Here is a 16,371-nt window from a genome sequence, read left to right on the forward strand (position 1 = left end):
CTAATGCTGTATTCCTGAAACTCATGTCATCAAAAAAGAGAACAATTTGAAGTGCAGCTAGGGTGTCTATATTATTGTTCAGTGCCAGACATGATCCTGATGCAAAGCCTACTGGTAAATCGCTGTTTATTGATACCCCCCTCATTTGACAGGGGAAAGAAATTCAGCCCAGAAACGAAAAGGGTCTTGGCCAAGGTCTCACAGAAAGTTAGAAGCACATCATTCTTTTTTTCATAATTTTATTTACTTACTTACGGCTGTGCTGGGTCTTCGCTGCTGTGCGGGCTTTCTTCTAGTTGCGGTTCGCAGAGGCTGCTCTCTAGTCGTGGTGCACGGGCTTCTCACTGCAGGAGCGTCTCCTGTTGCAGAGCTCAGGCTCTAGGGTGTGTGGGCCTCAGAAGTTGGGGCTCCCAGGCTCGAGAGCACGGGCTCAATAGCTGTGACCCAGAGGGGCTTAGTGGCTCCCTGGCCCGTGGGATCTTCCTGGATCAGGGATCAAACTGGAGTCTCCTGCATTGGCAGGCTAATTCTTTACCACTGAGCCACCAGGGAAACCCAGAAGCACATCTTTCAATGTCCTCTTGAGTCCTTCTTACCTCAGTTTCTTCCTTCCCCTCTTCATTCATGCAGTCATTAAACAAACATTTGTTGAGTGCCTGCTATGTGGCAGGCACTGTGTTAGGTGGAAAAACAGCCCTGATCCCTCCTTTGCTGAAGCGAAGACCTTATTGGGAAAGACTGGAATTAATCAAATAATCCCACACTGAAGTAAAATGACACCTATGATTAAGAGAGGCAGCGAGGCTGTGTCAGGGGCATGCAACACTGTCTAGTGTCCTCGTGTGTAAAATGGAATTTCCTCCCTTGCCCTGTCCCCTTCTCTACCTGTACGACTCACACAGGATCTTAGCACAGAGCAGATACTGCAAACATAAAAGTAACTGTTCAAATGCTTGGCCGATCCTGATTCTGATAATGGTGGTGGTTTAGTTGCTAAAGGAGAAGCAAATGGCAACTCACTCCAGTATTCTTGCCTGGAGAATTCCATGGGCAAAGGAGCTTGAGGGACTACAGTTCGTGGGGTCACAAAGAGTCGGACATGACTGAGTGACTAGTTGCTAACTTGTGTCTGACTCTTGCAACCCCATGAACTGTACCTTGCCAGGCTCCTCTGTCCATGGGATTTTCCAAGCAAGAATACTGGAGGGGTTGCCATTTCCTCCTCCAGGGGATCTTCCCAACCCAGGGATCAAACCTGCATCTCCTACATTGCAGGCAGATTCTTTACCACTGAGCCATCATGGAACCCCCCCCCCCACCCCCGACTCTGGCAGACGCTCAATAAATATTTGTAGAATTGAATTGCTGAATTGAATTATTCTGCAAAAATAAAGCAAAGATTAGCAAGCATCCCCAGCACCAACCCAGGTTTCATTCAATTTTCCTGTTAGTGCTGACAAGACGCAAGCTAAGTTTTCCAGATCTGAACAAAGATGGCCTTCTGCAGATCCCTGAAATGTCCAAGGTGGGGGGGACTCAGCTCTCACCTGATTCATCCTTGTCCTCAACTTCACAGAATGAGATACCGGGGCTCAGGGAGGGAAAAGGCTATTCAAAGTCACACACAGGAAGAGTGACAGAGCCAGAGCCAGGCCTCCCAAATCCCAGGAGAGCTGAAAAGATGACAGACAAACAGAAAAGTGGACGTGTCTAGGGCACTCAGATGCTAGGGTTTGTGACTCTGCGTGTGGAAAATGCCACAGTTAGGAATGTCCTCCATGTATTAAGTAATACTCCATGGTGGGACCTATCCCCAAGTGCCCAGGACCATTTCTCCACAGGCCACAGCCAAGAGTAAACATCTACAAATATTTGATAGACACTGATTGCTTCTTTGTTTTCCATTCTGGTAAAACACCCATATTTCTCTTTGTGGAACCACCTGCTCCCTTCCTGCTGTCAGTTTATGAGGCTTAGATAGGGTTGCCTCCATCTGCCTCCAGGGGTGGTGAGCACATGTCTCAGGCCTGGCCAATCAGCTTATTTCATCTCCTGGGCCATAGTGATTGGTTCAGAGAAGGACATGTGATTCAAGATGATCCAATAAGAGTCAGCCCTGGAATTTTGACCAGCACTCTTGGGAAAGAGACACTGCCTTCCCATTGTTTCTGCTAAGCTGGTGAAATGTTATCCTGGAGCTTCTGGCTGACATCCTGCATTAAAGCTGAAGACCTTTTCTATAAATGAGTCAACAACATGTGATGGGGTGTTGCAGTGAGCCAAGCCATAAGGAGAAACCGTCTACATAGATACATGTGGCCATTCCTAAGGCTGAATACTCTGCAGTTATGGAGGCAGTACATTCCCTGTAACGAGTTAATCCAGAATGGCAGAGACTGCCACCAGAGATCTGAGAAGTTTCTGCTGAGAAACGATTACCCAGTATGGAACTCTTTACAAGTCCCACACAGGTGAGTTCTGGCCAGTGAAATAGAGACAGAATTAAAGAACACCACTACCACCCAAACCTTCCATGCCATCTTTCACATTCCTCTCTTTCTCCATCCAAGGGCTAAACGGCAAAGCACCCAGGAAGATTTGGGGAACCATACACTGAAGAAGACATCAGGCAGGGTCCGTGAATGACAGTACGGATGACGGTGCGTCCTCATTCCACTGCCAGTTGGACTGAGGTGAATGAGAAGTAAACTTCCATTGTGTTAAGCCACCAAATTTCTTGGACTTCTTTGTAATAGTGGTTATGTCATCTTAATGCACTCATCTAGTGTTGCATGATAGACAATAGAGATAACTCTAGCTAACTTAGACTAAAAAACGATGTATTAAAAGGATGGTAATTGCTCACAGACACTCATCAGGAAGAATAGAACCAGGACTGGGAGCTGTCCTGCTCAGAACAACACCCAATTCATGCCACAGAACTGGAGCCAGGAGGACTCCACTGGGTGCCAGTCTCACGTTGCCTCCTGTCGATCTTGGATGCTGGACCTTCATGCTGCCCTAGCACTACCCTCCTGCTGTCTTTGAGAATCTGATACAGCTGTCACCATAGCCATGATCTTTTTCAGTATGGATTCTGATAAGTCCCTGCTCCTCCATGTCCGATGGAAAGTCCAGGGCATGTATTGGTGGAGCCTGGGTCATGTGACCATACTTAGCTGCAAAGGATGCTGGAAAAGTGGACAGATGGCATTTTCCCACCACAATAGTGCAAGATGGGCTCTGCTCCAAAAGGTGGGGAATTCTCCAAACATGAGGAAATGCCTCAAATACTGGAGAGCCTGATGGATGGATAAATACATGCTATAGCCAACTTGAGATGGATTTCTGCCACTGAGAGAGCCTGACTAATAGCATAGTACTCAATATGTACTCAGTAGTACTCAACAGTGATCATATGTGCTCCAAATTTTGTACAAAATAGAACAGGGATTTCCGTGGTGGTCCAGTGGTTAAGAATTCACCCTGTCATCTAAAGGACATAGGTTTGATCCCTCGTTGGGGAACTAAGATCCCACATGACACGGGGCAGAGCAACTAAGTCTGTGCACCTCAATGTCACATGACACCACTAAGACCTGACGCAGCAAATTAATAAAAAACATTTAAAAATAGAACATAGACATGTTCTAGAGATTGTGTTACTAAGTACTAAGTACTTAGTACTAAGTTACTAAGTACTTACTTGATACATACTATCTTACATAATCCTCATAATGACCCAACAGAGATAGAAACTATTGCTCTAATTTTGCAGATAGGAAAACGGAGTGGGGAAGGAAATTACTTGGCCAAGGTCACACAGCAAAGATGTGATGAAATCTTCTAACTTAGACACCTGCGTCACAGTTATATTTCCCAAAGATACAAGTCTCTTAGCTTAAAGTGAAAGTGAAGTCGCTCAGTCATGTCCAACTCTTTGTGACCCCATGGACTGTAGCCCACCAGGCTCCTCCGTCCATGGGATTCTCCAGGAAAGAATACTGGAGTGGGTTGCCATTTCCTTCTCCAGGGGATCTTCCTGACTCAGGGATCGAACCCAGGTCTTCTGCATTGCAGGCAGACACTTTAACCTCTGAGCCACCAGGGAAGCCCTCTTAGCTTAAAACCACAGTGGAATTGAGATGAATTGGGAAAATGAGTGGGGTGTTCATGGACAACTGCAGGCGTCCTTTAGGGTGCAAGACTCAGCCTTCTGAGACAGGCTACCCTGAAGAAGCCGCCCAGGTGTGGTCAACTTGACCAAGGAAGAAAACCTTGGCTATAGGATGTTAGGGAAGGATTTGGAATCTGAATACAATGGAGGAGCAGTTGTTTCTGGTATGGTCAGCCTTGGGGACTATCATCAGAGTCCTGAGAACAAGAGAGATGAAGATTAAAAAGTGAGAAGGCGATTTCATTCAAAAACTTGACGCAAGATGCTGCAGTCTACATCCTTGCTTTGGGACCCCTCTGATGAGGGGCTGATCCTCTTCTCTGATCCTCTTCACTACCATGAAGCTTTGCATCACGAGGCTGCAATGCATTGTGGTGGTATCCAGAGCAACGCTCACACCCAGTGTTCTGGAGAAGACTTGGGAGCACATGTGAGACTTCCTTTGAGAACTCTCAGAAAATACTTGGAAAGGGAGACACTTACAGGACCTGGGAAGTGCTGTGGCAGTGAGTGAGGACAAGAGACAATGGAACTTGACATCTCAAGGTCAAGGTGGACCTCAGTGCTAACCCCTATGCTGAGTCAGGGGCAGATGTGCTGGCTGTCTTCTACTTGCAGCTCCAGATCGTCTCTCCACCCTTTCTGTCCTGTTTCGCAGACCTGCATTATGAGCTACAGAAGAGGCATCCCTGGTCCTTTGGCTTTTGCTTGGGTTCAACCAGTGGGACGCACTGGCAGGTCTGCCCCCCAGAGTCACCGTGACTGACTGCCTCCTCCACCTCCCCCACCCTCCAAGGTCACGGCTTCTGCTAGGGACCTCCTCTATACAGCCTTCTGTCTCCAGGGTCTCTTCATTGACCCCATGTTGGGCTGTTTTAGGACTGCGTGCATGCGTGCTGAGCTGCTTCAGTCTTGTAAGACTCTTTGAGACACCATGGACTATAGCCTGCCAGGCTCCTCTGTCCATGAGATTTTTTCTGGCAGGAATACTGGAGTGCATTGCCATGCCCTCCTCCAGGGGATCGTCCCAATCCAGGATTCAAACCCATGTCTCCTGCATCTCCTGCATTGCAGGCGGATTCTTTACCACTTTTTAGGCCTAAAGGAAGGTTGTACTGCTGCTGTTCGTAGCCCCCAAGGCTGCTCCGTCACAGATGGATTTTCTACATCCCATTCACATTTTTGTAGAGTCCCAGTATCAAATCTTCCTCTAGTTCCCCAGTTTAAGTGTTGCCTCTCTTTCCAGATAGGACTCCAACCAATACGAAGAAACTTTGATTCCACCGAAAGGTAACCTGCATCACGATACTGAGAAACAATATTGTATAGAATTTTTCATCATCTTTTTTTTAAGATAAACACTCTTGTACAGGAATGTTGATGGGAGTTTTGCAGTGCCCCCAGGCATCTGGTAGTCTTGTCATAGAACTCTTGTTACTTTCAGTTGGCCTCAGATCTGTCATTGTTGGGGAAAATGCCATAAACCAGGGAGTTCCTACAAATGGCTGAGGGAAGACGTCACAGAAACAGCTATTCCAGGGGCTCAAAAATTGAATGCTGAATCCTTAAAGACACCAAGATGATGAGCAGGCTAGGGCTGTCCTGTGGTGGAGCTTGGATTTGGAAAGGGCTTTGCGATAAATTGGAGACTATGGATCCCTTAACACCCTCATAGGAGGGAGTCACCCCTGTTCCTCCCATTGACCATCCATTCTCCTTGGACCTTCACTTGGCCCAGTTGCAAATAGCCCAGCCTGAGATGAGCAAGAGCTAGCTTCTGATCTCACTCTGATCCCCCTTGCAGTGGGGCCCTCTCTGCAGAGTCCAAGTGGTCCAGGAAGCCCAGGCTGAGCAGGGCAGGCAGCGGAGGGGGCAGCCTGGGACCACTCACTACCTCCCATCAGGGAGCAGGAGGTACAAACAAGCTCCAAAATCCATGAGCTCATATTCATTGGACCTATTTTTAGGACGACAAATATACCCACTCAGGACTTCCAGAAGAGTGACTCACTACGGCCCAGAATGGCCTCCCCAGCGAAGGCTGGCTTTCCTTCCTGCCGCAGCTCCAACTCTGCCCATGTTTCTCCCCCGGGAATGTCCTTCCAAGTTACTGTCTGAGGTGCCTGATTAGGGACTATGAACTTCCAGAGAAAGCATCTGGGAGGGAAACCACTGGGAGGCAAGCCAGACCTTGCCTCCAAATAGCCACTCACATAACCCCTGGAGTCTTTCATGTTCTGAGTCACAGCTTCAGAAAAGGGGCCATTTGGGACTTCCCTGGTGGCCCAGTGGTTAAGAATCTGATTTGCAATTCAGGGGACAAGAGTTTGATCCCTAGTCAGGGAAACTAAGATCCCACATGCCACAAACCAACTAAGCCTGTGAGTGGCAACTACTGAAGCTGGTACTCAAGAGTCTGAGAGCCACAACACAAGCCAGCAAGGAGTTTGTGTGCCCACAACTAGAAAGCCTGTGGACTGCAATGAAAGATTCCACATGCCACGACTAAGACCTGGCACAGCCAAATAAATAGCTGTTAAAAAAAAGAAGAAGAAAGGGAAAAGGGCATTTGCTCCAGGATAAAGCCTAAACTTCCACCTGCTCAGGGAGTTTTCACCCACCAGCTCTGTCAACTAAGCCAGGGTGGAGGTTAGACCTCAGACAGAAGTCATCTGAAGGAAAGAGCTTCATTTTGACTAATGGGTATCCCCGAAGCCTTCCATGTTTGGCTGCACATGCTGCATTGCACAGTTACAGGGAGCATCACCCACTGCCTGGTCATCTTGACCTTGACCTGTCATCACTCTTATAACTGTCCTCTGGTAGATGGCAGTAAATAACTAAGGAAGGGGCATCCATCTCCTGTTCACTCATTTCAGAGGGACTTAGACCAGTTCCTGGTCAATCCTAAAGGAAATCAATGATGCTGAAGCTGAAGCTCCAATACTTTGACCACCTGATGCGGAGAGCCAACTCACTGGAAAAGACCCTGATGCTGGGAAAGATTGAAGGCAGGAGGAGAAGGGGACGACAGAGGATGAGATGGTTGGATGGCATCCCCGAATCAATGGACATGAGTTTGAGCAAGCTCTAGGAGGTGGTAAAGGACAGGGAAGCCTGGTGTGCTACAGTCCATGGGGTTGCAAAGAGTTGGACATGACTTAGCGACTAAACAACAACAAGACCAGTTCCTGAGTCTCCAGATCACAAAGGCCGTTAGAGGACAATGGTGGGAAATGTCCCCTTCTCCACTCCTGGAAGGAATGGGACTCATTCCCTGGGGCATTTATGCCACCCTCTGTTGCCTCCCTCTCCCCATCTATCCCCACAAAGTCATATAGGCATGGTCTCAGGATACTTCTCCATAAATTCTCCTTTTGTTGGAGGCCCAGCAGATAATAATTTAAAGAACTAGTCACTGCTTGCAATTAAGCACAGAGAAAATAGATCAGGCCCATAATTTATGTCTGTGCAAGGTTGGACTGGATTCGTAATTAATGTTTGCTCCTTTTAATGAAATAATCCAAAGGTCTGCACTTCTGTCATTCATGAAGGTAATTTTTCAATTGATTAGTAAAATAATACTTGAAAAGTAAATGCACCTGCTTCTTCTCCGAAATGTCTCAGTCAACCGGACACTGGTTGAGACGCTAAAAAAATACCACTCCAACCCAGTGGACACCGGGCTCCACACCATCGGCATGCAGAGCATCAGAGAAGGAGGCAAGGTGAAAAAGCAATTAGAGCAGCCTCGGTGACCAGAGTCCCTGGGTGGCCCTGGGCTGCCGAGCAGACTTGGCCTTCCTGCCCGGCTCCTGCCTGTTACCGAGGGGTTGGGCAGGACTAGGAAGGCGCAGAGGGGGCCCAAGCATTCTGGTTTTCCCAGTGGGGTCCCAAACCCAGGGTCACAGAGCACCAGGCTGCACTGGGATGACCTTGGGAAAGATGCTTCAGAGGCCAAACAGGTGCCAGGGCCCAGTTGGAGGGCACTGTGGCCAGGGCAGGTGCAGGCTGGCCAGAGCCAGACACAGAATAAATATTATTTTCTAATATCTCTATCAGTCCGGAGTTGAAGCCCACTGAAAAATGAAATCCAACACTTGTTAGTAGTCAGGAGATACAAGATTTGATGGGTGGGGGTGGGGGAGGTGCCTCTTGAAAACTGAAACTAAAAGTTATGAATACAACTTCACTTTATGTTCTAGATATTAATGTTTATGCCATAAAGGTAATACAGCATCAATTCCTAAAATAGAGAAAGACTGTTTTTGATTTGGAGGGGGGTAGTTTTTATCCAAAATTGTTTAGTAGCACAATATAACATCCTTCCCCTCACAATAGATTTTCACAGCCCAGGCATAACAAGGGTGATCTGGGCAAAACTATTCAAAGACTGGCGTTGATTTTTCCAAGTCGTTTCTTCCTCTTTGACATTTGAAGGCCTCGGCTATCAATTACTGAACAAGTATTGAAGCCTTCAATACAAGTATTGGAGACCAATACTGTGGTCATCCCCACCAATTGTTTTCTCCTCCTGGGTCATCATCTGCCAGTAGCTTGGTGGGGAGTCCAGTGGCTCTCCAATATCACTTCTGCAGATTTTAAGAAATCCGGCATCTTTGGAAGATGAGTTATTTCTATCTGCAATCAACTAACATTTTAGTGACCAATGCAGGTGTCGCTGGTGAGGAGAGAAGATGGCTGTTCCAGGAGCACTGACTTTACAGGGGGTTAGTTCATTAGGGAACATCTCCGTGGGTTCTAGGCGTGAAGCCTCATCTCTGCATGCTAGTGGGGCCTGGGATGGCAAACAGTCAAATCACACGGACTCTCATGGATCCCTCTCCTAAAACTTGCTGGACAAAGTTGCTTGGACAAAGATGGCACCTGAAAGAAAAGTTAATCAGGGACTTTGCTGGCAGTCCGGTGGTTAAGAGTCTGTCTTGTAATGCAGGGGACATGGATTCAGTCCCTGGTCAGAGAGCTTAGATCCCACATGCCACAGAGCAACTCGGCACATGCACCACAACTACAGAGCCCTTATGCCAGAGCCTGGGCGCCACAACTAGAGTCTGCGCGCCCCAGCGAAAGATCCCGTGTAACACAGTGAAGACCCCATGTGCTGCAACGAAGACCCGATGCAGCCAAATAAGTTAAATATTAAAAAAAAAAAAAAAGAAAGTATAAGTTAGGATCTTAGCTACAATCAACAGAAAGGGACTGGCCGATTTAAGCAGAAAGCGAAAACAGAAAAGTGAATCCCTGGGAGAGCCCTGAGGGTTTCCTAAAAACACCAGGGCTATTGCTTTCTCTACTAGATGAAAAATGGGCCAAGAGGGCAGCATGTGGCAAGAAAAATGTGAGATGGGATTTTTGTTTGTTGACTGAATAAGCTCACTGATGCTGATGTGCCGATGTCACGTGTGCAGGCTCTGCAGGAGCTGGTCATCTAAAGCCCAGCATCTGGGACATGCCCTGTTCTCCAAAGTTCGGTATGGGGCAACTAGTCACAGGTGGCTATTTGAATTTAAATATAAATTAAAGTTAATACAATTAAAATTCCAGTTCCTCAGTTACACTAGCCTCTTTTCACGTGCCATAAAGTCACTTGTGGCTAGTGGCTACTGGGTTGGACAGCCTAATATTTATGGGAGCCATCCACCGACATGTAAAGTTCTCCTGCACAGTGAAAGTCACTCAGTCCTGTCCGACTCTTTGTGATCCCATGGACTGTAGCCCACCAGGCTCCTCTGCCCATGGGATTCTCCAGGAAAGAACACTGGAGTGGGTTGCCTTTCCTTTCTCCAGCGGATCTTCCTGACCCAGGGATTGAATCTAGGTCTCCCACATTGCAAGCATATTCTCCTGCACAGCCTGGCTCTAAATTCCCACCTCAGCCCGGACACAGTGTCCAACTGTCCCTTTCAACTGAGTGAGCAGCCTGTTGCAGCTTCTAAGCTGCCAGGACACAATGACCCAGGGCTGGGCCCTCCTTCTCTGCTTCAGCCAGGCCTTCCGCCTCCCTTCCAGGAGGAAACTAATCTGTATTTGCAGCTCCTATTCTTCCTGCGAACAATGAGGCAGCTCCCCGGGAAATGGCTGGATCCCTTTCTCCAACATCTCCTTTAGGACTCCCTTAATAGGTGGAAATGCTTGATTATTTCAAATGAATATAATTACAAAATCCTCTACTTAGAGTAATCTTCCTCCTTTGTGGGAGCAGACATCTCTTTTCTCTCATTTTCTCCTCTTTGAGAGGCGCTTTGCTGCTATGAAAAGTGAAATTCAATGGTCCCGGCAGGACGGTCTCTCCTCACCCTACGAGGGGCAGAGTAACCGTGGGTCCTGCTAGCAGTCTGCAAGTGCGTTTCCATGCTCATTCTCTGGGTGGACGTGAAGCTGCAAGAAGACACAAACTTGGAGGAAGAGCCACTGGCCCCTTAGCTCCTTGAAGCATTCTGGGCAAAGATGCTAGGCGTCTGCCCCTGCTAAACTCACTTGGCATTTCCTGCTCTTTCCTCTGCACCTCCGACTCAGGGAGCTGCCCTGGTGACTTCACAAAGGTCCGCTTCTGTCCAGCACGAAGCCTGTGTCCCGCATGAACTTGCATTCCTGGAAATATTCTCCATTATTGTAGAAACATCAAAGGCTCTGACTTGAGTTCAAACCCCAACTCTCCCACTCACTGTGTGATCTTTGATGAATGAATCACTTTCTCTGAGCCTTAACTGCCCCACCTGTAAAAAAGAGACACTAACCACTGTTTCCACGAAGCTTCCACATTCTCACAATGGGACTCTGCCCTGGCTCTGAGTGATTGGTTCAGAAATGGGCAGATGATTCCATTCCCGGGGGTCTTTGAATATGAAACCAGAGAGCCTTGTGCAGCTGGGAGGTGCCCCGTCGCCTGCAGCCATGTTTTCCCCACATAGAGGAAGCTGGCCAAGGAGGAATGAGCAAGAAGGAAGCCAGGAACACAGGGAAGCCTGTTATCAGCCTGTGAGGACAGAGGCCCCACTGGTTTGTTGACCCCTATCTACCCAGGTCCTGGAAGGATGCCCAGCACGTAAGGGGCACCCACCCACTGATGGTTGCATTGCTGAAATAATGGGAGGCAGAGAGTGGGGGACTCTGGCCCCATTATCCAGAAGTCCAGACTCTTTTCAGTTCTTCCATGTACTTGACCATCCAGCCCTCCTGAGACTCGGCCCCTCTAGGCTTCTGCTGGTTTGACCTCAGTTTCTGCCGCTTGCAATCCTCAGGGTCCTGATACCACAGCCCTGTAGACATCCATCCCCTCCTCAGCTTGTGCCTGCAGATGTGCCCCAGGGTGAAGGGAGCCTTATGAACATCTGGTCTACCCTCCACTTTCCCATTTTAAAGAAGTGATGTAGGGCTTGCCGGAGCCTTGTTGCAAACTGGCAACAGCCTAAGGAGAGAACACAGCTCCTGAGGCTGGTCCCTTTATATATTTGAAACCCTTCCTCTTTCTCTGCTCAACCCCAAAGGTGAAGGCTCTCTGAATAGTGGTATTCTCTCCGCCAGCCAAAGCATTCTCCCTCTGGAGAAGATACAGGCTCCAGGAAAATGCAAGAAGCTCTGCTTCCGTGTCCAAGTGTATTCATTACTAAGCTAGAGGTACCCCCACACTCCACCCACTGCACGGCCTCCTCCTGATGCATTCCGTGTGGTAAAGGAGATGCCTTCAAATTCAAGGACATAGAGTGGAAATGAGGCATGTTCACAGAGCTGTGAGCAGAGAGGTGGCCCAGCTCTCCAAGGCCAGGTACTAGCCCCACACAGACAGACACCACTTAACCTCATGTCTCCCTTCCAGACAGCTGAGTGGACACCTGTTTCCTTTTGCCATCAGCACCTCCCCTCACTATGGAATCGTGTAGGCATTTCCAGTGTGACGGCAGGGCCTGAAGGACATCTATGGATACTCGGTGTGGTCTGGGCCTCAGGATCAATTTTGCTGTAAAGCAGTGTGACTTGCGGACAGATGGGGGCTCAGGTCCCAATTCTGGAGTTCTGTGCCATCATCACTGGCTGTCCAGTTGCTGGTCCTAAGTACAATACTAACTGGGTCAGTCCCTGTGGGCATAGTTCTGGAGGGAGCCAAACGGAGGGGACAGCGCCCCCTAGGTGAGCCCAGGCATCTGGCAGGTATGCTGGTAATGAAGTGTCTCGAGCAGGTCAGCATCAGCATGACCTGAGGAGCAAGGAGGGCTTCCTGGGGGACATCATGTATCCAGTCAAAAATGAGGAAAGTTCCAATAGTTACGGATGAGGTGGAGGATGGGGTTTCCCAGCCAAAACGAGCACTGGAAGCAAAGTAAAAGGAACCATCCTGCTTATTGAGACGACGAATCCAGGAACAACAAGTAAGTCTTAATGACCACAGTGTTTCTTGCTAGTAAACTGGGGTCAGCTACTCAGGATTATCATTCATGGCTTCATTCATTCATTCATTCACTCACTCAGCACATATTAATTGAGCCTGGTGAAACTGAAGACTATTGGAATAGGAATTGAAAACCAGATTCAGAACCTTTTTGTTCTTGATATAAGGATACAGAGGTAAATAAATCAGACAGTTCTTGCCCTGGAAAAGAGAAGGAAGTGGAGGAAAAACAATCAAGAAATAAACACACCATTCTAAGCAGGAATTCCTGCTGGAATGTGTGAGGGGGATGGGGGGGGGGGGGCCAGGTGGCCAGGGAAGGCCTCTCTAAGGTGGGAGACTTGGAACCAAGACTTGAAATTTGAGAAGCAGCCAGCCACCCCAGAGGGAGTTGAGGAGAGAATATTCCAGGCAGAAGAAAGAGCAAGTGCAAGTGCTGAAAAGGAAGCCGAGCACCAGACAGAAGGTCCACGTGGTCGAGGGCAGGGGCTTGGGGAGTGTGGTGGGCGGAGGAGGGAGAGGCCAGCGGGGCAGGTCATAGGTCACAGGTCATGGGGCCTCGGAGGCCAGACCATGGAGCTGTGGATTTCATCCGATGCCTCTGCCCTGATGACGAATCACACTGCTGTGAAAGTTATGTAAGCACACGCTTCCCCTGGAAGAGGGGTCTGCAAACAAACAGGGGTCGCCACCTGGTTTCATCCTGCCTGCAAGCCAAGGATAGCTTTCCCATTTTTAATGGTTCTTATACAAGTGCCCATGTAGCCCTGCAGTGCCTTGATTTTGCCTCTTGACTTGCAAAACCCAAAATATTTACTATGCAGTTCTTTGCAGAAGAATGTAGTTGATCCTTTGCCTAGAAGGATGCCAGATAAGCAATCCCTCTCTAGGAATATGTTTATCATCACCAGTGGGTGGCTGGCCAGGTGTTGGGGATGTTCTTCTTTGGGGGGAAGAACAATAAGATAACCAAGTAATATCTAAAGAAAAGACACTCTCAACTTTCCAACATGGGTGTTCTGGGTACAGAGAAGACTTGAGGACTCCCCTCCCCCATCACCTCATGTCTCCCCACAACTTTTCTCCCTCCCAGCTCCTGGAAATCCAATTTCCTAGTTATGACCATGCTTATTAAAAGCATGACTGTAGAGGCTGTTTACCCCAAGATCTATTTTTGTCATAACTGTTTGTAATGGTTAAGCCTCAACAACTTAAACACTTCATACAAAATAATGTATCTTCAATAAACTGAAATATTAACCAATCATATGTAATGGTTCCTTTCTAACAAATGCCCAGTTCAGGGTCCTCGGGGCATCATAGAAATTGAAAACCGTATTGATGGACTGGCCAGCTTTCAAATTACACTGCGTGGGGATGAAAAAGCATAGGAAAAGTTCTCATTATGGCTCTCTGACATTAATTTGAGCATTTTTATATGTGTGTCCTATTAAACACTTTAAGTGCTTTTTGATAATTGTGCTTTGTAGTTTTTACAGCACTTCAGCCTATTCCCAGTTCAATTTCCTCTTTTATCCGATGTTTGAAATATTGATTTCTGACAGATAAAAGCAAACCTTATAATCTCAGCAGCGAGTAATAAGTGAGTGGGACGAGGTTTCAGAATGCATCGGGGAACGGTCATATTTGAAACAGTCTTTGTTTTATTACATTTCGTCAACAGAATTTACTTACTGCTCGCTGATATTTATGTAAAAAGCCCGGCCGCTGAGAGGGCCGTGATATTGCCAATTTCAGTTCTAGTTTTTGCATTTAGTAAGATAAAAGAAGCTTCTCCCTGGGAGCCCGATGATTGCAGTGGCTTAAACTGCTGTCAGCCGGCTGCAAGTAACTGTGATTTATCTTCTTCAGATGGTGCCGTGGCGTGGCGTGGCTGCAAACTTTTCTTTCAGTTTTGCATTAAGAAACTGACAGCCCGTCGGAGTGCTTAAAGCCTCGCCTCGAAGGCTGGCCCCAGCCCCAGCGGAAACGCTGGCCCTAGGAGACGCCTGGAGTTCTTCGTGGAAGCTGGAAGTGACTCAGAGATCGTGCTGTCTGCCTCTCCCAAAATGAAGCTCAAGGACCTCCGTGGGCATCAAGATTAGTTTGGGGGCTGCACAAAATGTCCCCCTTTAATGATGCTGTCTCCCATTCACTCAGCACAAGTATTTCTTACCGAGTCATGCCCGGTTGCTAGGGCTACAGAGATGAACAAGGAAAGTAACTGCCTTGCTTTTAAAACACTCGCATTCATTCCAGTAGTGATTCTGGACAACCAGGGGTGATTTTGCCCACGCCTTCACCTGGGACACTTCTGGTTGTCCCAGCTGGGTAAAGAGGGTGCTACTGGCCTCTTGCACATGGACGCCAGGAAGGCTGCTAAATGTCCCCTGTGCGCAGGCGTCTCCCACCACAAAGAAGAATCCGGCCCCAAATGTCAATAAAACTGATGCTGAGAAACCATGTTCTAGTGGAAAAGACAATTAACCTCTAAATGGACAAGAAAATAGCAGGCAGGAATACCAGCAATAGGAAAATAGAACAGGGCAGCGACAGAGAGACCAGATGACATTTAAACTGGGGGCCATGAGAAGATCTGCAGAAGGAGTGTCGCTGGCAGAGAAAACAGCTCCTGCAAAGCCTGCAAGGCAGGAGGGAGCTCACGACCTGAGTTGCAGGAAGAAGCCAGGGAGGCGGGAGGCGGGACCTGGGAGCCTAGCAGGGACAGCAGCAGCATTTCTGAAGCAGGGTTGAGAGAACTTCGAGGTTGAACGTCGTGTAAGAAGACAGGGGATTTAGAATGATGCCAAAATTGTGTCCAGCTGTATATTTATTTTAATCTGGATTAGAAATATTGCTTAGGGTGAAGATAAAGTGCGCAAGGGAAAAAAAACACTAAGTAAATCATCACTTAAGTGACACAGAGCTATATTAACAGCTGTGAAGAAGAAACTCTGAAATGAGTTGAGGCTGGGAGGAAGAAATAGAGACCAGGAGGGTCTTGTCCAAGGCCTCAGGGCATATGAGGAGCAGAACTGCACAAAATCACTCTCCTGAACGTCCCTGGTTTTCCAGTAGCCTCGGGGTTAAGAACACGGAATCTGAAGTCAGGGCTTGTTTTTCCCTAGAACCTTGGGAGTCATTTATAACCGAGGAAAGACTGTTCAGGGACCCAGCTGAGCTCCATCTACCAAAGACTACAATGGATTTCAGCCTCTTTTGGACATCACGACCACCCACCCCTGATGCTGGAAACCCTCCCATGTGCTAATACTTTCCATCAGTTAACAAATATTTATGAGCACCTACCATGTGCCAGACCCTGGAGACACAGCAGAGAGCAAAGCAAATGGAACAGAAGGCTGCCCTCCGCCTCTGCTCCTGCTAGCAGCCCCTCTGGGCCCTGGAAGTCTGCCCACGAACACCATAACTGTGGGTGAGATGGCAGTCGGGGGCAGCTAGGTTATGCTGCAGCGACAAACATACCTGAAACTCTCATTCACTCTACACGCCCGTTGCAGGGCAGTAGGGGGTCTTGGGGGCCTATGGGGTAGCCAGTGTCTGGAGCAATACTAGTCAATGGTGGCTGAGGATGATAGAGCGTGGTGAAGCTTGTGCTTCTGTCCATATGGTATGTCTGCTCCCACTTTATTGACCAAAGGAAGTCACATGACCACATCTGAGTTCTAGAGGATGAGGAGAAGAAGCCAGATATCTGAGATCAACCCTAAGGAGCGGCACAGTGCTCCAGGGATGGAGGGGTAAGCTGGGGGAGCAGGGGTTCGGG

The sequence above is a fragment of the Odocoileus virginianus genome, chromosome 20 (genome assembly GCF_023699985.2).
Source record: "Odocoileus virginianus isolate 20LAN1187 ecotype Illinois chromosome 20, Ovbor_1.2, whole genome shotgun sequence".
NCBI classification, from domain to species: Eukaryota; Metazoa; Chordata; class Mammalia; order Artiodactyla; family Cervidae; genus Odocoileus; species Odocoileus virginianus.